The sequence below is a fragment of the Schistocerca nitens genome, chromosome 1 (genome assembly GCF_023898315.1).
Source record: "Schistocerca nitens isolate TAMUIC-IGC-003100 chromosome 1, iqSchNite1.1, whole genome shotgun sequence".
NCBI lineage: Eukaryota > Metazoa > Arthropoda > Insecta > Orthoptera > Acrididae > Schistocerca > Schistocerca nitens.
Window position 1 is genome coordinate 1,205,902,113 of NC_064614.1, and position 25,877 is coordinate 1,205,927,989.

A 25,877-nucleotide genomic window follows, 5' to 3' on the forward strand; every position below is an offset into this window, starting at 1 on the left:
TTATTGAGAGCGAAGTCGTGCATCGGACGGTGATACCTTGGATGTGGCGTCCCAGTGTTTCTCTTCTCTAAGCGGCCGCATGTGTTGTGCGTCGGCCAGCGGAGCGGCGCGGCGGGGGAAGGCCAGTGTCCCGGACTCGAACAACGTTCTCCCGCTTGCCAGTCTTCGGCTGTCAGATCTTCATCCCAGCTCACAGGTGACTGCTGATGTGAGGCCGTCTCCTTCCTGTCCTCATGAGTCACCCGGGTACGTAAAAATCAGACTTCAAATACCTTTTAACTTCTGTCTTCTGGCGCCGAGGCTGCTGCTTGCTATTCCATTACAGTGGCGGACTTGATGCGTCTGTGTATGATGTAGTCTCTTCTTGCATGACGGTCTTCAGCACCGAAACTGACTGAAAACTACTGCTACTCTTCTCTTCTTCTTTGTCGGGCCCACTGCATCTCGCGTATTTATTCACTTCAGTTCACTGGAGGTGAACGACTTCACGGTCATTGCCTCTTCTCGAAGAATCTTCTTAACGTCGGTCATTGGCTCTTGGAATGTAGGCGACGGCCTTTGATCACATGTGACAACTGAGAAATACGTGAGCCGGTCGGGCGATGCCCTGACGGCTGAATCGACAGCGTCCGCTTATGTGGGGAGAGCGATGGCTTCCCCTGAACTTTCTGACTTCACGGTCATTGTCTCTTCTGCTTCTGCCCGCTGTTTGCCAGTATGTAACTCTCTAAACTAAACCAAGTGTTTCATTTATTTTCTAATTTCTACTTCACTTTGATTTCACTAATTTATTTACTACTTATATTAAGTACCACTCAACATTCCTCCTCCCTTCGGAGAAATTCGCCCTCGAATTTACCACTCAACATTCCTCCACCTTTCACACGGCGAAAGCACTAACACAAGCAATGAAAACTCTCGACTTAGGAGATTACACACGCTTCACATTAAGTATGTTGAAAATACTTTATCACTTTACAAAAGCACTGTACGCTCATGAATCACATAGTTCACACGTAAATGTGAAAATTACATAGCAACACCTTTTTAATCTACCCTATATTAATGCAAGAATATCTATTCTACAGTATTGCTTATTTCAACATGATACTGTTTAGTAAAGACTGAAGTACAATAAACAAAATTAATACACTAATGCTCAAAAGTAACCATTGAAGTACGCCAGTTAAGAGTGTGGTATCCAATTAACAGGGATTTGTTGAAATGGTATATTATTATTTGGCTTATTTTTTCGTCTTAAATAAAAGAAAACTGTACAAAGCAGAAACACAACACAAAGTTTCCAGATATACCCGTTCCTAGCATTATCATTTTAGTTTTGTGTTCACTTTTTAATTTTAAAACATGTTGCATCATAACATTGGCATCAATTTTGCCTTGCCGTGATTTTATGATCTAATGACTTCAGAAGGGAACTGTCAAGGGAGTCATTGAGGTGGGATAGGTTTTATGTAGGAAATGCTTCCATGGCGTTTTCTGAAAAAAGCAAACAACATGGTTATGGGCCTACCAATCTAGGAAAAACAAAAACAAAGAAAAGAAGGAATACATTGTTAACTACAAGATCTACAAGTTTCTACGTTCAACTTTTTTTCTCAAAAAATAAACCATTATCATTCATTAATTATTTACATTTGTATACTATCCACAGTCTACTACGATTCCACTAGGACATTCGCACCCTTGGTCGAAGATTGTATGGTGCCATGTCTGTATGTTGTGCTGGCGTGGCCATTCTTTTTCCTTTTCGGGCACTTCCTCCACCCTTCGGAAAAGCAGACACTATTGTTGAAGGAATTACATCTGGAGCACCCTTAAAAGGTTTTAAACGACTTGCATGGACAATAGTAGTTCGGGTGGGCAGTTGCAGTTTAACGTTGACTGGTGACGTGATCTCCATAATTTGATAAGGACATCTGTAGTTTGTTACGAATTTCTTCGTTTTTCCTTTCGCAATGTATGGGGCTGACAGCATCACCCACTGACCGATTATGTAACTTGGATATTTAGCTTGGGCATTATCTAATCTTTCCTGTCGTTCCAAAGCCTTTGTATTAGATTTTTGAACCTTTTTCCATACATGCTTCATCATTCGACTGAAATCTTTTACTGTTTCTCCGACTTTTCCGTTTTTCTGCCTGATCACATCAAAAGGGAACGGCATTTTTCTCCAATAGACCACTTCATAAGGTGACATGCCAGTTGCTTCATGTGTTTTGGCGTTGTATACCGACACGATTATTGGTAAATACGTATCCCAATTACAATGTTTCTCGTTAATATAATAACTAAGCATCTTGCCAATTGTCCGATGAACTCTTTCTGTGCGTCCGTTGCATTGAGGGTGTAACAGAGTTGTGTGTAATTTACGTATTTTTAGTAAGAGGCATAGCTATTTCATTAATTCAGACATAAAATTAGATCCCTGATCTGTGATAATGGCTTCAGGTACGCCAAATTTAAGTATCCAGTTGTTAACTAAAGCTTGGGCAACTGTATTTGCTTGCTGATCTGGGACACTCACCATAGCCGGCCGAAGTGGCCGTGCGGTTAAAGGCGCTGCAGTCTGGAACCGCAAGACCGCTGCTGTCGCAGGTTCGAATCCTGCCTCGGGCATGGATGTTTGTGATGTCCTTAGGTTAGTTAGGTTTAACTAGTTCTAAGTTCTAGGGGACTAATGACCTCAGCAGTTGAGTCCCATAGTGCTCAGAGCCATTTGAACCATTTTTGAACACTCACCATAGCTAGATAGCCTGAAAAGTGATCTATAATCGTAAGAACATACTTATTACCAGCAGGTGTATTATGAAATGGCCCGTATAGATCCATTCCACAGATTTGAAATGGACATGAAGCCTCGGGGAGCCTCTGTAAGGGTATTTTTAAACGAGAAAGTTCAGCTCGTTGTGCGCACGCAATGCAATTACGAACGTACTGCGCAACATCCTGCTTCCTGGTTTGCCACCAAAATCGCTCTGCTACGTCTTTCGGTTGTCCGCTGTCCACCGTGTCCTGCAAGGATATGATCGTGGGCCTCTGCCATTATTTCTTTTCTAAGGTGTTGGGGAACAACAATTCGCGGTCCAAGTTTTGTTTTACGGCATAATACACCATCTTCAAAACAAAATTGTTTTTGAGTTGCGTATTTTTTGCATTCTGTATCCTCATCTTGTGACTTTCTCCAGTCCTCAGTATCTCGGCCTGTTGCTTCCAAAAGTGCTATTTTCCGACATAGGCAATCTGCTTTCGTGTGTTTTTTGCCTGGTTTATGGATAACTTCGAAATCCATTTCGGAAAGACATAGGGCCCAACGGGTAAGACGACTAGATGGATCCTTTAACCCAAGAAACCATTTTAAATCTGCGTGGTCTGTAATAACCTTGAATTTTCTACCATACAAGTAGCATTTAAAGTATTTAATGCCATAAATAACACTTAACAATTCTTTCTCCGTTGTGGAATAATTTCTTTCTGCCGTTGTTAGTTGTCTCGAAGCGTAGGCTATGGGGTGTTCCGTGCCATTAATATTCTGACTCAAAACGACTCCTACTGAATGACCACTTGCGTCACAGGATAAAATAAATTGTGTATTATAATCTGGGTAGGCTAATACTGGACTGCGTGTTAACTTATCTTTAAGGGTTTGAAATGCTAATTCACAATCTTCAGACCAATGAAATTTTGCACCCTTTTTCAATAATTGGGTTAAGGGTCGGGCAATTGCAGCAAAATTTTGAACATATTTTCGGTAATATGATGCGAGACCAATGAAACTCTGTACTTCCTTAATGCGTTGTGGTGTTGGGAAGTCCTTAACTGCCGAAATTAATCGAGGATCTGTTTTAATTCCTTTTTCACTAATGACATGCCCTAGGTATGTAACCTCTGTCAATGCAAAATTACATTTTTCCATATTTAATGTTAATTTAGCTTTTCTAAGTATCTGAAAAACATTACGCAGACGCACAGCAAGTTCATTAATATCTTTGGAGAATACAATAATATCGTCTAGATATACACAACATTGCTGAGTTTTGAGTCCTCACAATACTCCATCGAGTAGTCTTTGAAAAGTTGCTGGTGCATTTTTCAAACCGAAAGGCATTCTTTTAAATTGCCAGTGGCCTCCAGGGGTAGAAAATGCTGCTTTATGCCTATCTTCAGGTGCAACTTCCAATTGATGATATCCACTACGTAAATCGATTGTTGAAAAGTATTTACTGTTACCCAAACTGTCAATGATATCTGTAATGTTTGGAAGATGATAAACATCTGAGATAGTTTGTTTGTTAAGGTGTCAGTAGTCACAACAGAATCTATATTGTTTTTTACCGTCGGGAGACTTCTTTGGAATAATTACAATATTTGAATTATAAGGCGAATCAGAATATTCTATAATTCCATCTTTTAGATGCTGTTCTAAAAATTCATCCAGTACTGGCTGTAAGTGAAGCGGAACTCTATAAGGCTTCCTATAAACTGGGGGGCTATTTCCTGTTGGGATCCCATGCTGTGTGATATCTGTTGCTGGCAGTGGACCTTCTGCATTAAATAAATCTTGGAACTCAACTAAATCTGCTTCTATCGTGTATCTATCATTTCCTTTCAAATGCTCAATCTTCTGGCGTAATGCGGTTTTATAGGCTCAAAATGGTTCAAATGGCTCTGAGCACTATGGGACTCAAATGCTGTGGTCATCAGTCCCCTAGAACTTAGAACTACTTAAACCTAACTAACCTAAGGACATCACACACATCCATGCCCGAGGCAGGATTCGAACCTGCGACCGTAACAGTCGCACGGTTCCGGACTGCGCGCCTAGAACCGCGAGACCACCGCGGCTGGCGGTTTTATAGGCGTCTGGTTTCTGACCATCATCAGTATCTGACCAAATGAAATCTTCTTCTTCAAAAGTACTGACTGTAGCTACTAACATTCCCTTACGAAACTCTTTGTCCTCCACTCCGAAATTGTCAATGTGTACCGGTACTTTTATTTCTCCCTCAACGTCTTGAACCCGTACAACACTTCTACGTACAAAACAATGTGATACATCTAATTCCTCATTTTCCTCTAATGGCTCTATTAGACATATTGTATCTGTAGGTACCTCGGGGTCAACGGTCATCCAGAAAAGTTTTCCTGAGCCAAATGGTATCTTATCCCGCGAATCAACCTTCAAGGACGTTGCTCGCAGTGTAGTTGATTTCGCCTTCCGGTTGGGGAAATCTTGCGGCAGCGGGCCCTTTGCAGCGGTGTCACCTAGCTGAAACACAATTCCGCTAAGTTTTACAGTTTGCTGTCTGAGATCGATTTTAGCGTGATGTTTATTCAGGTAATCCAGCCCTACGATCGCGTCGTAACCGTCAATTATCTTTGTTACCACTTCCACATCTTCTTGAAATTGTACACCGTGAATATAGAAAATCAACGATGTACATCCTAATGACTTCACTGTACCTCCTCCTACTCCACTCAATCTATACCTTGGAGGGTCATATTTCTTTTCTCCAATGCATTCATTACTCACTATTGATACGTTTGCGCCTGTATCCACAGTATCCTTGCCTCTTTATCCTGTATGGTAGCAGATAACCAGCATTCCGCCTTCACATTCGCCTTAATGGCATGAAATTTTATTGGGAACGCCTGGCGTCGACTTCGACAATCCCGTTTGAGTTTAATTGATTTCTATTTCCAAAAAATTTCTTAGACCTGCATTCCTTGAATGTGTGACCTATTCTTTGACAATTAGTGCATTGAGGTTGTCTGCAGTTTTTTGCTATATGTCCCTGTCGATCACACCTAAAACATCGTACTCCCGCTGAAAATACATTTCGCTTCTCCTTGTATCTGCTGGCAATGTCAATTTCTTCGGAAGCAGTCGCCGCAGATACAGCTTCCGCTAAATTTTTAGGAAACTCTGCCCTGACACGACGGGACGTTTCAGGAGGTAACCCACGTAAAAATGTATCCAGAGCTCTAACTTCTGCCTCTTGTAAAATAACTTTATTTGCTTCATCACTAGTTGTCAACTGATAGGCGTTAATATTAACTTTTCTAATCCTATCTACAAAGCTTTCTAACGACTCGTTTTGCCTTTGAGTGATAGTTTTTAATTTTTCCCTATAAAATCTACAGCTGTTCTGTTTTTGAAAACGTTTAAGTAATCCTTTCTTCAATTCCTCAAATGTAGGAACATTCCGTAATTCTTCATGGTATAATACTTGTGCTTTAGCCTCTCCTATCAATCTTAACTTTGTCATTTGTAAGAGCTATTCATCTGACCATGATCCTAACATTGCAGCTGCTACTAAGTCATCTAAAAAGGCTGTTATGTCCTCGCCAGGTTTACCTGAAAAAGGAGTTACCAAGGCTGCTGCTGAGGAATCTAGGGTGGGAGGGATGAACTGGTTTGCCTAACGTCACTCAACTGTTTAAATAATGCATTATTATCACTTTTAAGCTGTTCTATCTGATTAACTAAGCTCTGAATAGCTTCCTCAGTAGAAACCGCTTGTGGTGCTGACTCTGACTTTGTACGATTTCGTGTCATCATTTTACAAACTATTAGTTACACAATATTACCACACTGAATTCAAAAGATGTTTAAATATTTTCGACAAACTCATAAAATCATGAGAGAAAATACACTTCTAAATAAAGAAAATATTACGACTGCTATGCAAACCTCTGTCCTTTCACACATTAAACAATACTAACTGTGGACCTTTAGTGACTGTCATTCACACCTCATATTGAGCCAAGGGTTTTTTCTCTGACACCAAATGTAACAACTAAAACGGCTTCTGATACCAAATGTAACAGTTGTGTTACTAAATGTGACACTTCTGTCACTAAATGTAACTGGGTTTTCTCTTTTGATGCTGTCAATTGTCAGGATGAGCATTCTAAAGCATTCTGTCAGGGTGAAAATATTAAATAATTTAACTTTTCTCTCTTAACAACATGTGGGCACGGTGGGTTCTTCCTTGGCTCGAGTATGAGGTCGAATGAAACATCATTTTTACATAAGATAACTTTTATTGAAGATTTGTACAACTGTATCTTACGGGATGTTCTGGTTCGGAGAGCGGCAGCTGTGTCGTTTGTGAAGTCTTCTGCTGCGGCAGAGGCGGCGGCGGCGGCGTCTGATTACGCCTGTCGGTGTGTATCTCTCGTCGCCGTCTCGCCCAGTTCACTGCAGACGCGCATCGTGCTGTGGCCCGTTTAATTATTGAGAGCGAAGTCGTGCATCGGACGGTGATACCTTGGATGTGGCGTCCCAGTGTTTCTCTTCTCTAAGCGGCCGCATGTGTTGTGCGTCGGCCAGCGGAGCGGCGCGGCGGTGGAAGGCCAGTGTTCCGGACTCGAACAACGGACTCCCGCTGGCCAGTCTTCGGCTGTCAGATCTTCATCCCAGCCTACAGGTGACTGCTGATGTGAGGCCGTCTCCTTCCCCTCCTCACGAGTCACCCGGGTACGTAAAAATCAGACTTCAAATACCTTTTAACTTCTGTCTTCTGGCGCCGAGGCTGCTGCTTGCTATTCCATTACAGCGGCGGACTTGATGCGTCTGTGTAGGATGTAGTCTCTTCTTGCATGACGGTCTTCAGCACCGAAACTGACTGAAAACTACTGCTACTCTTCTTCCTCTTCTGTCGGACCCACTGCGTCTCGCGTATTTATTCACTTCAGTTCACTGAAGGTGAACGACTTCACGGTCATTGTCTCTTCTCGAAGAGTCTTCTTTGTAGTGGACTGTTAAGGCAGCCAGTCCACAGTGAAGTAGCCGAAAGGGCACGCGTCAACTCACGCCGTCTGGCGTTAAGTCTGGAACAGGATTCGTAATGAATGTGATAAAGAAAAGAAGGTAGCTACTAGAACACTTAACTTTTATATTGTCCTTTGGTATACAGCATTCTGGATGTTACAAGTGAGACTCTATCTTGAGGTACATGCAATGGTACAAATGGCGCCTTGCTAGGTCGTAGCCATTAACTTAGCTGAAGGCTATTCTAACTGTCTCTCGGCAAATGAGAGAAAGGCTTCGATCAGTGTAGTCGCTAGCAACGTTGTCGTACAACTGGGGCGAGTGCTTGTACGTCTCTCTAGACCTGCCGTGTGGTGGCGCTCGGTCTGCGATCACACAGTGGCGACACGCGGGTCCGACATGTACTAATGGACCGCGGCCGATTTAAGCTACCATCTAGCAAGTGTGGTGTCTGGCGGTGACACCACATTCTTAACGTCGGTCATTGGCTCTTGGAATGTAGGCGACGGCCTTTGATCACATGTGACAACTGAGAAACTCGTGAGCCGGTCGGGCGATGCCCTGACGGCTGAATCGACAGCGTCCGCTTATGTGGGGAGAGCGATGGCTTCCCCTGAACTTTCTGACTTCACGGTCATTGTCTCTTCTGCTTCTGCCCGCTGTTTGCCAGTATGTAACTCTCTAAACTAAACCAAGTTTTTCATTTACTTTCTAATTTCTACTTTGATTTCACTAACTTATTTACTACTTATCTTAAGTACCACTCAACACGTGCGTTCCATGACCATCAGAGGCGTACGTCAGCCCCACATAATGCCACCACAAAACATCGGGAACCTCCACGTTACTGCACTCGCTGCACAGTGTGTCTAAGGCGTTCAGCCTGACTGGGTTACCTCCAAACACGTCTCCGACGATCGTCTGGTTGAAAGCATATGCGACACTCATCGGTGAAGAGAACGTGATGCCAACCCTGAGCGGTCCATTCGGCATGTTGTTGGGCCCATCTGTACCGCGCTGCACGGTGTCGTGGTCGCAAAGATGGACCTCGCCATGAACGTCAGGAGTGAAGTTGCGCATCATGAAGCCTGTTGGGCACAGTATGAGTCGTAACACGACGTTATGTGGCTGCTCGAAAAGCATTATTCAACATGGTGGCGTTGCTGTCGTGGTTCCTCCGAGCTATAATCCCTAGGTAGCGGTCATCCACTGCAGTAGTAGCCCTTGGACGGCCTGAGCGAGGCACGTCATAGACATTTCCTCTGTATCTCCTCCATGTCCGAATAGCATCGCTTTGGTTCACTCAGAGACGCCCGGATACTTCCACTGTTGACAGCCCTTCCTGGCACAAAGTAACATTGCGGAAGCGATTGAACCGCTGTATTGACCGTTGACCGTTGAACTGTAGACAGCACAAGCTGTGTACCTCCTTCCTGGTAGAATGAGTGGAACTGATCGGCTGTCGGACCCCCTCCGTCTAATAGGCGCTGCTCATGCATGATTGCTTACGTCATTGGGCGGGTTTAATGACATCTCTGAACAATCAAAGGGACTGTGTCTGTGATATAATGTCCACAGTCAACGCCTATCTTCAGGCGTTCTGGGAACTGGGGTGATACAAAACTTTTTTGATATATATATATATATATATATATATATATATATATATATATATATATGTGTGTGTGTGTGTGTGTGTGTGTGTGTGTGTGTGTGTGTGTGTGTGTGTGTGTGTGTGTATATGGGGGGGCTCAGTAGATAATTACATTAACGATACACACTTCTGATAAATATGCAAGTTATTATACTGAATAATTTAAAGTACTACAGTTGCCAGTTACTCATACCTACGCCTGCTTTGTGAGGGCGGACAAATGAGTGATTAAGAGGAAGGAAATTCTGCCCTCAAAAATCTTCTGCTTTTTAACAACTGACAGATACTTTTATACGTCGATACATTTATGTAGATTTATTCACTTACATGGTCTTTACTTTTTTAACTGGAGCATCTATTCTCTTTTCAAATCACGCTTGGAAGGGTGTACATTTTATTATAGCAGTATGGATAAATAAAGTAGAATTAACAATATTTTAATCCTTACTGTACACTTGAATGTACCACGTTGTTTACAGGAGAAATAACCGTTCCATGCTAAGCTTTGCAAGTTGGCTGCGTATTTACCATTACGGTGCTTAATACATTGATTAAATTTGAGCGACTACGTGTGTTTGGTGACCTTTGTAGTCGGTAAATAAAGCACAGAATTCAGAAAACCTCGGACTAGCGTGGTCCGGGGATGGGAGTAGTTTTTGCACCATTCCCTACAGTTTATTACTAGAAGACAGTGAGAGTGTCTGTGGGCTGCAGGGTAAGTTATTTGACTTGCCTTGCAGTGAAGAACAAAACGACGTTAATAGACTTCGCAGCTCCTGTTTGCCTAGTCGACACGAGTGAACGAGGGAGGGGGGAAGCAATGGTGCTGCAGCTGCAAACTGTTGTTGGTTTTGCAGTAAATGTAACAGCAATTTCTGCCGCTGCAATTGGAATCTCCACTTTTGTTCTTGCTGTTGCTGTTGCTGTTGCTGCTGCTGCCAGAACCTTAGAAACTCAGGATACATGCCTCACACTGAATATTTTACGCTGTGAGAAAGTACTTGTCGCCATTTTTCTATCCTGCTCTGCATAGGCAGAATACCGTTTATGATCTCTCGGCAGTTAATACGAATCATTGTCGCACACCACGATACTCACCGCACAAAACTTCACTCGTCATAGTAACTAGTCCTAATTCATCTTTGGAATGCGAGTTCTTGCTGTAGTTAGCATATGTGAAAATCTTTTATATGAGAGAACAAAAGGAAATAACATAAATAAAAAGGAAAGAAATTCACTATACCAACTAGCTCAGTATCAACTCTGTTAAAGTCCGTACACCGGTCAGTTGCAATGAAGTTCTTATCACTACCCTCACACCGTATGCATCTGCAACTTACTATGTTACTTAAAAACAGGCATTCAGTTGCAAATAAGTGTTGTCAGTCACTGTGATCACAAAATGTCATTGCAAGTTGACTTAAGGGCTCTGTCACCCTTTTTTATTGTTGTTAATTGCCCTGAGGTTGTGTCCGTGTTTGCAAACAAACTACTTGTTTTTGAACAGGTTGCGTCCGGAGCAAACACAATTTTTTTAATTATAATATATAAGAAACTATCAGCCTCGATTGCGGTAATGAAACCAACATTTACCTAGGTTTCAGCCCAAATAATTGAGTCTTCTTCAGAAGATATACCTGACTCTATAATTTGTCTAAGAGGGCATGGTCTAGAAATAAAACTAAAACGGCCTTCCCTCTTAGACAGATTATAGATTCAGGTATATCTTCTGAAGAAGGCTCAATTATTTGGGCTGGAACCCAGGTAATGGTTGGTTTCATTACCACAATCAAGGCTGATAGTTTTTTATATATTAGATTATCACGATTGCTGACGGGGCTGCAATGTTGAAAGTACAACAGTTTTTTTCCTACTTTTATGCACAGATGTCTTTCGCTGAAATGACCGTTTCCTCAGTGATTTTTATTTGCTTTCTATTAAATACAGAGAAAAAATTGCTTTTTACTATCTGTACATATTCAGTCTTTAGTTAAAGTATTCACAAATTTGAAAACAGAAAAATAATTTATGTACGGTGTTACTACAGTGTTTTGTTCCTTACTGTATTGTGTAGCTGTTTCATATCTGCAACCATAGACAACGAAATACAAAAAACACACACATACAGGGCGACAATCTTTTCACGTAGAGTAAGATAATATTAGCCCAAGAAGGTCTAAATTTCGATGTGAATAAATTTTCTATGTTAAGTTCTCTGTGCGTGCAGATAAGAAAACTGTGAAAGAAGAACAGCTATAACACGAACTACAGAAAGCCACAGAAAAAAAACCACATCATACGGCAAGTAGGTTTATGAAAGTATTTTTCTGTTTTCAAATTTGTGAACACAGTACTTAAAAACTGTGTTTCTGTATATTCACATAGTAAAAAGCAGTTTTTCCTGTCATTTGATGGCACACAAATAAAAAAACTCTAATGATTCTGTAACCTCAGTTAAACATTATTGGGTTGAAAAAAAAAGCTATATTTGCTCAAGACGGGACACATGTAAAAACAAATTTGTTGTTATTCGTTTGATAGAGAATTCTTCTCGATGCTGTGCCTTTACTTGTGCTGAGGCGTTCATCAAACAGCTTCTCGAATGATCCTTTGTGACAGCACTCTTCCTAAAAGGTCCTGTGAAACTGTGTCCGTATAGGTCCTATATTGATGCTCTGTAGCTATTTACAGTGAATAAAAAAATTGTCGGTTGTTTCAGTTATGTTTTGGGACCTATTGCCACAGTTTCTTCCTTACTGTAAGAATTACGCCAGTGAAGATCTCTTTAAGTGCATAGATTACTTTCTATAAGCCAGCCCAACGTATAGAGTTTAGTGTCTTTAGCGTCACCTACGAAGTACTCGTGGAACAACTTTATAACGATAGCGTGCATTCTTAGATCAAAACCTTTTGTAGATGTCATCTGCTGCGAAATACAGAGGTGTTCCCTGATTGGCCTGTACAATGACTTTAAGAACTAAATTGGAATTGTGATTTGATTCTATTTTCCTAAAAATTGTATATTCCACTCATGAAGGATGCCTCGGCATAGTCTCGCCCGCAGCATTTCCTAACATTTAGGCCCATTCGCTCGTTAAATGGTTCAAATGGCTCTGAGCACTACGGGACTTAACATCTGAGGTCATCAGTCCCCTAGAACTTAGAACTACTTGAACCTAACTAGCCTATTGACATCACACACACCCGTGCCCGCGGCAGGATTCGAACCGGCGACCGTAGCGGTCGCGCGGTTCCAGACTGAAGCGAATAGAACCGCTCGGCCACACCGGCCGGCTTTCGCTCAATAGATTCAACTGATGTTCGTGTTCTACTTCATATTGAATTTAGACGTAAATGAAGGATGTAACTGAATCGGGCCTCTTTATCTCCGAAGGATTTCCAGCACTGTCTTTGACTATTTGAATATACTGAGAGAGTTGACTTGACTGATCCTTCCCGTCTTTTCTTCATTCTCCTTGTAATCAGGGATTCTGTGGCTTTCCCCCCAGGCCCCAGCCAAGTTATTTACATCTGTTATCGCTGCATAGGTACCTTAAGGACGCAGTGATTACTTTCCGCATGTCGCATCGTCTAAGAGTAAACAACGTGCCGCAGTTCTCAACAATCGAGAGGTCCCCGCAGCAGCCCACAACGTGGCTTAGGCCGGTATTACACTGTCAAATTTCTTTGTCAAAGATTTGATCAAAGATGTGATCCAATATTCCGTCCAATATATTTGACAAAGATCTTTGACGTAGCGCTAGAAGGGGTATTACACTGTCATCAAATTTTTCGTCAAAGTTCAAGATGGCTGACAACAACTCGTTATTAACCGCAGCAGTTGTACGTACTCCAATTGCATTGTGTGCACATGCGGAAAAGAAATGGGGGAAAAACAGGAACCATACATACAGTCTTAAATTCCTGGGATTACAACTTGATAATAAATTCAGTTGGGAGGAGCACACCACAGAAGTGCAGAAAGGGCCTTAACAAATCTGTATTTGCAATTCGAGTGTTAGCAGACATAGGCAACATAAAAATGAAAAAGCTTGCATACTTTGCCTACTTTCATTCCATAATGTCATATGGGATAATATTTTGGGGCAAATCTTCAAGTCAAACAAAAGTTTTCAGAGTCCAGAAGCGTGTAATACGTATTATTTGTGGAGTAAATTCACGGACGTCCTGCAGAAACCTCTTCAAAGAACAGGGTATACTAACTACTGCCTCTCAGTATATTTACTTCTTAATGAAATTTGTCGTAAATAATATATCTCTTTTTCCAACAAACAACTCAGTTCATACATACAATACCAGGAACAAAAATGATCTGCACAAAGACTTAAAAGCACTTACTTTAGTTCAAAAAGGGGTCCACTACTCAGGAACACTCATCTTCAATAATTTGCCAGGAAACATAAAAAATTTAGTTAGAAATAAAGATCACTTTAAAAGGAGCCTGAAACACTTACTCCATTGGCGAAATTTTTAATAGAAACAAATGATGTATTGTATTTATTCATACTATTAGTATTGTTATTTCAGCTTTAAAAAATCGACATGTTCCACATCCACGAGGATCTCCTCAGCACGGATGTATGGAACGAAAAACTAATCTAATCTGGGTGAAGCCGTGGGTTTTACGACGACACGATAAAAGCATTCAACAAAACTTGTTACGTGAGCTTACAGTGGAAGACGTCAAGTCGTACATCAATTACTTAAGAATGGATGAGCATACATTTCTGTATGTGCTCAATGAAGTGTATCCTCATATCACAAAGCACAATATTCACTTAAGAACTGCTACATCTTCAGAAGACAGGCTCACTGTAACACTCCGATTCCTTGCTACAGGAGAGGGTTATATTAGGTTAGGTCTCCAATCTTCTTAATCTATTTTTGTATTCAGGGTGCCTCACGTTGTAAAGCGCCTCATCAGCTTCAGACATCTCTATTAATTTTATAGTTGTCGGCACACACCAATTGTATTTACCGGCAATGGTTATAAAAACACTACAGACGACAGAACGCTGCAGCGATGCTAGCGCTCCATGTGGTAACATGTCACATTGCAGTGAACAGAAGACAAGCGGTTTCTTTTATCAAATATACAGCGAGGCTCTAGATTTGATCAAATATTGGACGACATTTGACAAAGTCCCTATTACACTATCAAATATCTTTGACAAAGATATTGGACAAAGAAATTTGATAGTGTAATACCGGCCTTAGTATCAGTTTCTGACGAGATGTTTGGTGAGCAACATGAATGTAGCCGTACCCAGTAAGAAAACTGCAGTAAGAGCACGGGGCAACGACAGCAGTCAGAAAGTAAGTCGTCAACAAACATCTTCGTTCTTCCAATCCGTGGCATCCAGGGCACAAGCGTCAAATTTGTTGTACGTTCCTGCAACGCATAACATACATTTTCAGACGCGTGTATCTGTAATGAATATGGAGATTTACAGCAGGCAGTTATACGTGGAGTAATTTGATTTTGCAAACCAGTCATCTGGGCTGTATATCGCGGCCGGTCTGAATCAGTTATGACGGAGTACCCTGAATGTTATTGTAAGTACAGGAAATCGATTTACTACAAATTACACAATCTGTTACTAAGTTTCCATGACAAGGACTCTTCTGCAGTCGCTCATGCAGTGATGTTAAGCATGTCGAGTGTATCAGCTTGGTATCTAGAAACAGACGTTTTCTGTGCACATACCAAAGCGAATAATACATTTTTATATTAATTTCTAATATCAAGATGTTTCTTTTTTGTCACAAAACTAAACTGTCATTTGAATCACAGGAGCCTTAAAAGCTGTGGATATTAACGGCATGTAACGCGATTTGGAATTGTTGTTTCTGATGACATATAATAAAAAAGGTGGATATTGTCATCGTCTTTGTATCACTACAGGTCCCAGTCCCAGTACTAACACACATTAAGTTGTCTCGTCGATAGAGTTCATTTAAGGGCACACGATCGATATATCGCTGGTAATCTCGATCGCAATGTCGCCTACAGCGGGTTTCTCTCATCGGGACGCCACTCACGAGTTGTTTACTAAGGAATTTAAATCAGTAATTAGAGGGCCCATGTTTCGATTAAGATGTCTTACGGAAAACATAAAGTTTCTTTCAAAAGCAGTATTTTGGAACTGTAATGTATCTACTAACAAAATGTTCAGAACCTAAATTATCTGCTACTTACAAGGGAACCTCCCCATCGCACCCCTTCAGATTTAGTTATAAGTTGGCACAGTGGACAGGCCTTGAAAAACTGAACACAGATCAATAGAGAAAACAGGAAGAAGTTGTGTGGAACTATGAAAAAAAATTAGTAAAATATACAAACTGAGTAGTCCGTGCGAAGATAGGCAACATCAAGGAGAATGGGAGTCAATGAGCGCCGTGGTCCCGTGGTTAGCGAGAGCAGTTGCGGAACGAGCGGTCCTAGGTTCAAGTCTTCACTCGAGTAAAAAGTTTAATTTGTTATTTTCAGTTTATGTGACAAACTCTTATGTTTTCATCACTTTTTTTGGAGTGATTATCACATCCACAAGAAAACCCAAATCGGGCAAGGTAGAAGAATCTTTTTACCCATTCGCCAAGTGTACAAGTTAGGTGGGTCGACGACATATTCCTGTCATGTGACGCACATGCCGTCACCAGTGTCGCATAGAATATGTCAGATGTGTTTTCCTGTGGAGGAATCGGTTGACCTATGACCTTGCGATCAAATGTTTTCGGTTCCCATTGGAGAGGCACGTCCTTTCGTCTACTAATCGCACGGTTTTGCGGTGCGGTCGCAAAACACAGACACTAAAATGAGATTTTCACTCTGCAGCGGAGTGTGCGCTGATATGAAACTTCCTGGCAGATTAAAACTGTGTGCCCGACCGAGACTCGAAGGCAAAGGTCCCGAGTTCGAGTCTCGGTCGGGCACACAGTTTTAATCTGCCAGGAAGTTTCACAGACACTAAACTTATTACAGTGAACAGAGACATCAATGAACGAACGGACAGATCATAACTTTGCGAAAATAAAGAAAGTAAAATTTTCAGTTGAGGGAAGACTTGAACCAAGGTCTGCTCGTTCCGCAGCTACTCACGCTAACCACGATACGACGGCGCTCCTGAGCTCACGTTCTCCTTGATGTTGCCTATCTTGCACATGGACTACTCAGTTTGCATATTTTACTAATTTTTTTCATAGTTCCACACAACTTCTTCCTGTTTTCTCGATTGATCTGTGTTCAGTTTTTCAAGGCCTATCCACTGTGCCAACTTATAACTAAATCTGAGGGGGGTGCGATGGGGAGGTTCCCTTGTTAGTTAAAAATGCTTACTGAATGTGTCTACAATTCTGGGAAGACTTTTGAACAGATAATTATTTACCTCTAATGAATTTTCTCTATTATCCTGATTCCTTTTTTCTGTCTTATTTTTACTGTGTTAGAAATAGTTCTTATCTAGTTGCTGGAGACCTGTATGTATTTTTTATGAAAATACAAAAAGTGGTAACACTATGGACACCTATTCAGGAAGCTTGTGGTTCATCTCTGCGTTCGGCCATCCTGACTTAGGTTTGTCGTGATTTACCCAATTTCTTTGTTTCTTTTGAGCACCAAGGGACTCTTATCGCCGGGCCCCGTGGGACTTTGCCCTGGTTGTTCCAACCTGTTTACACTCCTACGGAACGTTAACTCGTACTCTGGTCTGCAAACCGATGGAAGACCGCTTTGTACCAGGTCAGCTCCAATCGGTGTCGCTTTAGAGTTTTCTTATTTTACTAAGAAGCAGATTCCCGTTATCAAACATCCGTAAAATGTATGTGTTCGCGAGTGAATCATTGAGAGCCTGTTGAATTGTTAGCACATGGACGGACTTCGTCGTTTTTCGCACTGATATTTTGAGAATACTTACTTAACCCTTATGTCCTTACATCGGTGCAAAAATAGGAGATCGTGCTAGCAGATGACATGTCGTGAACTAATATATTCTATAAAGCACAGAGAAGGCAGCTCGATTTCAAACGTAAATCCTACAGACAAGAAGCATGTTTCTCATCTTCTCCACTCCCACGCTACTGGGTCATCGTTTGGCAAGCAGAGTGGTATTCATTTTCATCATTATTAGTTAGCATTACACGTTGTTGTAAGCGATACTTTTCTGTGGAAGTAACAACACTCAGTAGTGATGTTGATAGTCAAGGGCGTCTGTCAACTTGCCTCTCGTATAATCTTGTGGTTTTGCTTCAGCAAGGGAAGGAAAGGGAATTTTCCAATATGTTTCGTTGTCTTCTCTGAATTTAGCCCCATGATCCGCCGTTGGCCTGCATTAGAAAAAAGTAGCAGTGAATCATTATTGAGAAATGATGATATACATATTGATAAGGAAGAGAACAATATTGCACTTGATGTTCGCAGTTGGAAGACAGCCTCCAACGGAGCGCCAATACGTATCAGTTTCGTTCACTGGAAGGATCAAACTGAATTGGTGGAGAAATTAGTTTTCTTGCAAATTATTGTTTGAAGTTTGCGATGGCTGACCAAAATAATGAAGTGAAAGACTCAGTTGCATTATGAGGAGTGCATATGAGAAGAATTCATCAGTTGAAAGACATCTACAAAAACTTTTTTTTTTACAGCTTTGGTAGCAGTTCAGTGAGTGAGTGTGTGTGTGTGTGTGTGTGTGTGTGTGTGTGTGTGTGTGTGTACCACGCCATTTTCATGCATTTCAAGTAAAGATTAAATATTCTTTTTTTTTAATACGGCGCCCATTCATGTGAAAGTTACACATATTTTCGTTGTCATTGTACAGTATGTCTATGTACATGACACCATTTTCATGCAATAACAATGAAGCACTCTTAATATCACAGCTATTGGGTTGGTGCATTATTTCGTAGCGTTTTTGTTTTACATGTTCGTATTCAGGTTGCTATGACTTTACTTATCGATTATCAATTTTATTTGTGGTTCACTGTTGCTATTTGAGTTTACATTTTGTCTTTTTGTCATTTGGAGATAGTGAGTGGAGTGCCAAGTAGAGAAATCGGAACAATTTCGAGAGTTCTTCTGATTGAGTTCAGTAGAATGGCGACAATAGTGGAGGTAGCAAGAAAAACCTTTGCGCCGTGTATGGGGATAACGCTGCTAGACAGAGCATGGCAAGAATACGATTTTCTCGTTTTAAGAAGGATCGTATTGATATTACTGACTCTCCACATTCAGGAAGACCTTCAAGGTTTGATGAAGATCGTTTAAATACATTAGTCCCCAACGATCGACGTCAGTTTACTCGAGAACTGGTAAATGTGATCATCCCATCATCGTGCAACATTTGCATGCGACAGGGAAGGATCAAAAATCGGGTGTATGTGTACCGCATGCTCTGAGCCAAAATCACAAAAATCAGCGGTTCGCCATATGTGCATCTCTGCTTGCTCGTCATCAACTGGCTCGTGAACAACACACAACAACTCCTAGCCTGTATCGTTGCAGGTGACGAGAAATGGTGTCCTTATGCTAACATAAAGAAAAGGAAGGAATGGTTAAACCGAAACGAAGCAGGAACTCCCAATAAAAAGACCTGCGCGAATCCATAAAAGATAGTGCTATGCATCTGGTGGAAAAGCGACGGTTGTTGTACAACAAATTGCTTCCCCGGTGTGTAACCATCACTGCTGATTTTATTGTCAACAACTGAGACGCCTTGCAGACGCAATCAAGGAACAACGACCAAAAAGACTGCACGAAGTGATGCTAGTACACGATAACGCCCGCCCGCGCTCTGCTACACTGATAAAAAACACTTTACAGAATTTGGGTTAGGGAGACATTCCCCACCCACCTTACTCATCTGATCTTGCCCCCCCCCCCCCCCCGGATTTTCACCTTTCCCGGTCTCCACCTTACAACCTTCAGGCGACCCCTTTCCTGATGTAAATTCGCTCCGAATACGGCTCGTTGAGTTTTTTGCCTCAAAACCACGACATCCTTCAGGAGGACATGCAGAAACTCTGTCAATCAATGTCAAGCCGAATAACTGCCCGCATAATGGTCAGAGGTGGACCAAAGTATTATTATTGACTTGCTCAATTTGTGAAGCTGTTTGTCTTGAATAACTCATCCAATTTTTCTGAAAGTGTAATCATTTGCTTGTCGCTAATGTACATCACGTCCACCGATTTCCCTCCCATTGCCATAATTCCTCTGTGGAGCGTCATTTTTATTTTGTGTTAGAGTGTGTTATAAATAGTTCTCCGAGTTTAATCATTTTTGTGTTATCACGGACCTGATCTGCGGTACAGTGTTTTATTTTTTGTTAGCTTTCGGGTCGTGCCCATTCAGTCATATTAATAGTGGAATGTCAATAATGACGATATGAAAGAAGGACAACACAACACCCAATCACCGATCGGGAAAAATCTCCAGCCTGTCGGGGAATCGAACGCGGGCCCTTTCGTTTAGCAATGCGCCACGTTGGCCGCGCCGCTACCGAGGCGGACTGTAAAGTACATTTCAAACTTGTACTAACTGTACGGCATAAAGTACGTTTCGGTCACATGTTTTCTTGTTTCTGTTGCAACTGTTACAAATGATTGCTTACGTTTTACCGGCTAGCCACGAAGTCTAGTTTTGTTTAATGAGTGACGCCTGTGAATTTTTTTGTATTTTTCCAAATTTTACTATATCTGTGTTGTTGATTTTCCTTCCACAAGTTTTGCCTTCGTTAGTGCTTTACGGAACTTCCACTTTCCGCTCATCAGGACGAAAGTGATTTCACATACGTCCCATTTTGTACTGAGAATAACACTTGAAAAACTGATTAACGAATTGATCCTTACTTTCAAGACTGAGAGAAATATTTTGAAAGCACCAACAATCTCTCAAGTGCAGACAGTTATTACAATTTTTGCGGTCTTAAATCGTGGATGGAGGAGGTACAGGTCGATCTACTTTCAATAACGTTGCAGACCACGGAATAATGGGATCCCCTATTACGAACATTTGATTATTGTTAACAGGAGCATATAAAAGTCAGCAGTAGTTATTGCAGTTACAAACAGGCACTAGTTTCTTTTTTTTTGTGCATTTGCTCCAAGTGACGTGTTTCGGACTCTTTCCATCCTCAGATTTCCTGCTGTAAACAATATAAAAAATAATTAGATATATGTTTAAAAAATACATCATATGTTAAGAAGAAAGCGCAAAATCGAACTACGTGTCGGAAACAATACATACCGTTTCATAACAAAAATAAATTTGACAGCTTGTTGTTTACTCATACGTTCACGAACCAAAAGATGCGACATATAATTCACACTTGGAAAATGGGAAAGGCGGTCGTGAGACGAACTAGAAAAATTGCTTCTTCAGTGCACTCGCATTTGCTAGGTAAACCACGCGGTACAATACCTTACGTCATTGCGGTTGTGCAAATGCCGATATATTTAATACAAATTAAAACAGTAACCAATAGCAATATATAATAGTAATATATGTTGGCTGCCAGCACATAGGCACATAAAAACACACATCGTAGCAGTACAAAGTATAAGAAATTACATTAAAAAGTTGTGCAAAAAGTATTGTTTTGGAAAGACATGACTTGTCCAAGATCACAAAAGGATTTGTTTGGATTTGCAATTACACTTCTTGACTATTCGACAAACATAAAATATTAAGACATTTGACCATACTGTGGTTTATTATTGCGGCTATTCATATGCCAAAATGTTTACTGCCCGTTAAAACAGTAAAATGCAAGACCAAAAATACATGTAGCGTTCCCGTATGTAAGCACAAGAAAAGAAACATCACTGTAGTATATGGGCACGAGATTGCACATTTCAACATAGTAAAATATTTATTTGGAATAAAAAGGTGTCATAATTACAAAAGAAAATGTTTTATTTGCTTGTGCACTTCCTGACTAAAGGTCAAACGTGGAAACCGAAGGCATTTTCCTCCTAAACCATTGATGAACCTAACCAATGTGGTATTCACTAACCACTGTAGAGCACATAAAATAGTAAGCGGAAAGGTTTTTGCCTATATATCCAACTTCAGAAAAACGGTTACGAAAGTTGTCATAGTTTTTACGTGCCTCTCACAACAAATCGTCAAAAAGACTAAAAAACCATTTCCTACCACTACTGATTTGCTCGCTGATTAGCAGTTCTGGAGCCACTTGACTGAATGCATGTATTTCCAATTCCTTCTAGAAGTCCAAATTGTTTCCCTTCCTGTGTGCAGAACTGTCATGCTACACTCTAATTCTGTCAGCATATGGCTTTTATTTTTTAAATGGATACCTAATGCGCTACTGCTGCTCGCATACCTGTGTTTTTCAAACCTCGTTTTGAACTCTCGCGCTGTTTGTCCTAGGTAAAAATGATCTAGAAGATAGGTGTAATTGCTTTCGCTTTTTTCCTGTATTATTATTATTATCATGTGCGATTAGACCCTGTTGGGTCACGCAAAGCTTCTTGATTCTTTTTATTTTTTCCCACACTGTTCTCATTTTTTCTGTATAGGCTCTTTTCCTTTGCTGTGTCCATTTAGTACCTGCTTTCTTCGGAGCTTCGTTCTCTGACTTAACTTCCTATCTGTTAACTTTGTGCTTAAATACATTTCTGTCCAAAATATCTTAATAATTTGTCTGAGCTTCTCGTAGATCATTTTTGACCTCTTGTATCCAGGGTATAATTTTAAGTCCTTCTACGTATTTAAGAATTTTATGCGTAAGTCTTGTTTTGGGAAGCCTAGAGACGTGCCCATAAAATTATAAACTCCTTTTTCTAAAGTCTGCTGCAAGGTTGGACAATTTCTCAGTTGTTTGACGAGATTGTAGTGTATAGCCCTTTTCTGTTTTCTTTGGCCCTAGTATCTTTGTGATGATTTTACGTTCTTCCTTTAGTAAGTTTTCTAGGTCACCTTTTATGCGAACTGACAGGGATCACTGGCGTACAGGCCTTCATGTTTTAATACTGTACTGTAGGACCTAATTTCAGTGTCTTTGGACAAACATTTTTTATTGTACATCTTGTAGGTTCTTCTATAAGCTGTGTCTAGTTTTTGGATGCGAATGTTTTGTGCTGTATGGTTTTTTTTCTATATTTCTGTATAAATGGAAGAAGATCAGTATTTAACGTTGCATCGGCTACGAGGTGACTAGACACGAGATGGGACAGGACAAGAAAGGGGAAAGGAATCCATGGTGTCCTTTTTAAAGGAATCAGTCCGATGTTATCTCTTAATCGATTTACCAGGAGGAAGATAACTGTAAATCTGGATGGTCGGTCGAACACGATTTCAGTGCCGTAATTGATGAGCCACTATTTCAGTCTGAATCTGCGACAAGTAGTTTCAGTTGGATTATTAATAACGCAGTTTACACCTTGGAGCAGCATACTTAATCAGAAGTTTGCAACAGCAACAACGCAGCAAGCAGCTTAAAATTACGGCCGTTACACGTTAACGCGGCCCGACGTCGACGGTGGGTTTTTGTTGCAAACTTAATCATAGCTGCAGACGCTCCGTCGTTATTCTTCCCGGACAGTCCCACTAGAATTCTCGAGGCTGGTATTATAGGCGAAGATTAGACACACAGCTTTAACGTAATTGCAGTTTGATGTTTTCCATAACAACTCCAATCTAAGTAATTGTAATAATTCCTACCACTACACTAAACAAAGCAGGAGTACGTTTGCCACCCAAAACCAGCGGTAACACTCGGGCGTGTTAAGACATGATGCGTTAAGTAAGTTCTCCAGCGAATAGCAAGAGAGGTCCGCCTCCCCTTTTACTTGAAATGTGAAGTGTCATGATGACGGAGCACACGTGTTCCTTATTCGCTTCTGCTCCACAAGAAAACTGTTGTATTTAGTCCCATGTTCTAGACGTGTCCAACAAGCTATTACGAATAGTAATGATCCTGTCTACGGTTAATGCTGGAAACACCTCAGAACAATTTTGATAGAATAATGTTCATCTGCAAATGGTTTATATTAAAAGAATGAATGGCCTTCGTACACAATCGTAACGACGACGGCAAACAAGTAAGTAATTATGTGTACAGAAAAACAGTGGGAATAATAGAATCGTAAAGCCAAGAATGGGTAGGTTCATGTTAAAAAGGGCGTAATCAGCTGTGGCTTGTAAACTCTTCTGTTTGGTTTTTGCGTCGATATGCAGTAAAGGGAAGGAAAGAAGAGAACAGGGATAAGAGTGTTTAATGGGCATATACGAGTGCTGAAGCTTGCAGATGTCTGCCGTCGAGTACCAGGAAGTCTTAGAAGTTCACCTAATGGAATAGGCTGGCTACTTGGGATATATTGTTCACGTGGACCAGTTTCCCATACGCGGGAGTATGTAGTTCTTTACTATCGGAGAAATATTATTGAGCTGACCACTAATTTACTGGCTGGTTAGATATTTTTCTGAGCGATAGAAAAGCTCTTTCGCTTTCTTTCGTCTCCTCAATTACAGCATCTTTCAGGCGTCATGGAAGTTCAGTAGTTTGGGAAATCAAGTTTCCAGCTTCTACTAGATGCTGTCGATCCCTTTTTTGTCACACAACTGAAAACCCTTGTGTGTTTCAAATCAGTCGCAAGTGTTTTCTCCTATTGAGAAGTGCTATGCATACGCCCTACAGAACAGCTTAGGGATTTATACCCTCGCTAGATTCTTGACAATCCAACGGCTTTGCCGCAGTGGTAACACCGGTTCCCGTCAGATTAGCGAAGTTAAGTGCTGTCGGGCTGGGCTAGCACTTGGATGGGTGACCATCCGGTCTGCCGAGCGCTGTTGGCAAGAGGGGTGCACTCAGCCCTTGTGAGGCAAACTGAGGAACTACTTGACTGGGAAGTACGGGCTCCGGCCAACAAAATTGATAACGGCCGAGATAGTGGTGTGCTGACCGCATGCCCTTCCATATCCGCATCAAGTGACGTCTCTGGGTTGATGACACGGCGGCCGGTCGGTACTATTGGGCCTTCATGGCCTGTTCGGGCGGAGTTTAGTTTTTTAGATTTTTGACACTAAGTGACGTGGTGCAGTGCTTGACACGCTGGACTCGCATTCGGGGGAACTGTGGTTGAAATACCCGTCTGGTCATCAAGGTTTTGGTATTCTGTGCTTCCGGTAAATCGTTTAAAACAAATAACGGCATGGTTCCTCTGGAAAGGACACGACAGATTTCCCTCCCTGATTCTTGAGTGCGATCTTATTCTCTGTTTCTAACGATCTGATCACTAGTCTCGAATTCACACGTAAGTGCCTGGCAGAGCGTTCTTCGAATCATCTTCAACTATTTCTCTGCCGTTCCATTCTCTAACAGCGCATGAGGTAAAAGAACACATAAATCTTTCTATATGAGCACTGATTTCTCTTATTTTGTTATGACGGTCATTTCTCCCCGCGCAGATTGACGATAGTAAAATATTTTCACATTCAGAGGAGAAATTTGATGACTGAAACTTCGTTAAATAATCTCGACGCAACGAGAAGTTCCCCTGTTTTAGTGATTGCCATCGAAATATTGATATCGTATCCGAGACACTCTCTCTCCTATTTCGCGATAATACAAAACGACCTGCCATTCTTTGAACTTTTCCGATGCCTTCCGCCAATGCTGTCTGGTAAGGATCCCATACAACGCAGCAGTAGCCTAGCACAGAATGAACAGGCGTAGTGTATGCAGTCTCCTTAGTAGACCCGTTGCAATTTCTAGCTGTTTTGCCAATAAAACGCAGTGTTCGGTTTGCCTTCCCCACAAAATTGTCCATGTGATCTTTCCAATTTAAGTTGTTCGTTATTGTAATTCCTAGCTACACTATGTGATCAAAAGTATCCGGACACCTGGCTGAAAATGAATTAAAAATTCGTGGCGCCCTCCATCGGTAATGCTGGAATTCAATATGGTGTTGGTCCACACTTAGCCTTGATGACAGCTTCCACTCTCGCAGGCTTACGTTCAATCAGGTGCTGGAAGGTTTCTTGGGGACTAGCAGCCCATTCTTCACGGAGAGCTGCACTGAGGAGAGGTATCGACTTCGGTCGGTGAGACTTGGCACAAAGTTGGCGTTCCAAAACATCCCAAAGGTGTTCTACAGGATTCAGGTCAGGACTCTATGCAGCCCAGTCCATTACAGGGATGTTATTCTGGTGTAACCACTCCACCACAGATAGTGCATTATGAACAGGTGCTCGATCGTGTTGAAAAGTGCAATAGCCATCCCCGAATTGCACTTCAACAGTGGGAAGCAAGAAGGTGCTTAAAACATCAATGTAGGCCTGTGCTGTGATAGTGTCACGCAAAACAACAAGGGATGCAAGCGCCTCCACGAAAAACATGACCACATCGTAACACCACCGTCTCGCCTCCGAATTTTACTGTAGGCACTACACAC